This window comes from Aquarana catesbeiana, linkage group LG05 (assembly GCF_042186555.1).
Source record: "Aquarana catesbeiana isolate 2022-GZ linkage group LG05, ASM4218655v1, whole genome shotgun sequence".
Classification (NCBI taxonomy): Eukaryota; Metazoa; Chordata; class Amphibia; order Anura; family Ranidae; genus Aquarana; species Aquarana catesbeiana.
Window position 1 is genome coordinate 418,810,801 of NC_133328.1, and position 2,201 is coordinate 418,813,001.

At 46.7% G+C, this 2,201-nt stretch overlaps 1 pseudogene; it reads left to right on the forward strand.

The window, feature by feature from the left end:
• The first annotated feature begins 421 nt into the window (after positions 1 to 421).
• LOC141146037 (elongation factor 1-alpha, somatic form-like) lies at positions 422 to 1,932 on the forward strand (annotated as a pseudogene).
• The last annotated feature ends 269 nt before the right edge of the window (positions 1,933 to 2,201 follow it).

The following is a 2,201-nucleotide window of genomic DNA, read 5'->3' on the forward strand; positions in this document are numbered from 1 at the left end:
ATGTTACCGACCCGGCCTGCCTGACTCTGCATCTATTCCTCCAGCCTGCTGCTGTTCTGCTCTCCGAATCGCACCAGTTCCTGTTCTGGTCTACCCAGCCCTACTGGTCTGCCTGCTGCATCGCCAGCCACGAGCATCCAGCCATACCAATACTAGACTGATCCTAGGCACTCCTGCGTCACCGTGCTTCTGTATCGGCTGTCTCAACCTCAGGGGCCCACAAGCCGGTGCGGCAAGAGAGGCTCTCCTCTACACATCAGGCTCACGATCCAGTTACGTGACAGCATCACACCAGATGTATACATCTATATCTAGGCCAAAACACTCAAGCTCTAGATTTGGTGCAAACCCACACTTGCTTGATTTATAATGTGATTTCTTGGAGTTTCATTATGTGAAACCCATCAAAAATGTTAGCACTGGTACTCTTCCTCACCGGGTCTGCGGCGAATTTACAAGGTGTCCATCGCCAACATCTAAAACTCCACAATGGGAAAGGAAAAGACACACGTCAACATCGTCGTCGTTGGACACGTAGATTCTGGCAAGTCCACAACAACTGGGCATCTCATCTACAAATGTGGTGGGATCGACAAGCGTACCATCGAAAAATTTGAGAAGGAAGCTGCTGAGATGGGAAAGGGCTCCTTCAAATATGCTTGGGTGTTGGACAAACTGAAGGCATGAGTGTGAATGTGGTATTACCATCGACATTTCCCTGTGGAAATTTGAGACCAGCAGGTACTATTTCACCATTATTGATGCCCCTGGCCACAGAGACTTCATCAAGAACATGATCACTGGTAATTCTCCGGCTGACTGCGCTGTGCTTATTGTTGCTGCTGGTGTTGGTGAGTTTGAGGCTGGTATCTCAAAGAATGGACAAACTCGTGACCATGCTCTTCTGGCCTACACTCTGGGTGTGAAGCAGCTTATCATTGGTGTTAACAAAATGGATTCTACTGAGCCACCATACAGCCAGAAGAGATACGAAGAAATTGTAAAGGAAGTCAGCACTTACATCAAGAAAATTGGTTACAGCCCAGATACCGTTGCCTTTGCCCCATCTCTGGTTGGAACGGTGACAACATGCTGGAACCCAGTAGCAACATGCCATGGTTCAAGAGATGGAGCATCACCCGCAATGAGGGAAAAGGCAGTGGAACCACTCTGCTGGAAGCTCTTGATAGCATTTTGCCTCCTAGCCACCCCACTGACAAGCCTCTTCGTCTGCCTCTTCGTCTGCAGGATGTGTACAAGATTGGTGGTATTGGTACAGTACCAGTTGGTCATGTTGAAACTGGTCTCCTGAAACCAGGTATGGTGGTTACCTTTGCTCCAGTCAATGTAGCAACTAAAGTCAAGTCTGTGGAAATGCATCATGAAGCTTTGACCGAGGCTTGTCCCGGTGAAGACGTTTGAGTGAAGGATATCCGTCATGGTAATATTGCTGGTGATAGCAAGAACGACCCACCATTGGAAGCTGGTCAATTCACTGCACAGGTCATTATTCTGAACCACCCAGGACAGATAAGTGCTGGCTATGCACCTGTGCTGGATTGCCATACTGCTCATATTGCCTGCAAGTTTGCAGAGCTGAAGGAGAAGATTGAACGTCGTTCTGGTAAGAAACTGGAACAAAATCCATAGTCCCTGAAATCTGGTGATGCTGCCATTGTTGATATGGTCCCTGACAAGCCCATGTGTGGGGAGAGCTTCTCTGATTATCCTCCCCTTGGTCGCTTTGCTGTGCATGACATGAGGCAGACTATTGCTGCTGGTGTAATAAAGGCTGTCGAAAAGAAGGCAGCAGGTGCTGGCAAGGCCACAAAGTCTGCTCAGAAAATAAAATTAATGTTTAAACAATCCAGCACCACCACCTCAGTCTTAACCAGTGGTGGAAGGAATATTTTGTGGACCTTTTATTTGTGACAGTTTTAAGTTATTAGTGTTTTTAAATCAGTAATTTTTAAGTGGGAACAACTTGACCAAAAAAACTGTTACCAAATTTTTTGAGACCATTAAACAAAGTTAATGAGGAAAAAAAATGTTAGCACTGGTGAAAAAGAAAGCTTAACATCACAACATGTTAAGCTTGCCAAATGTGCTGAGAATCATTTTGACCTATTGGGTATTTGTCGCAGGTGCTGACTTCTCCTTCGCCTGGAGGGCGTCAATGTGGCTCCTTGCAAGCCCCTCGG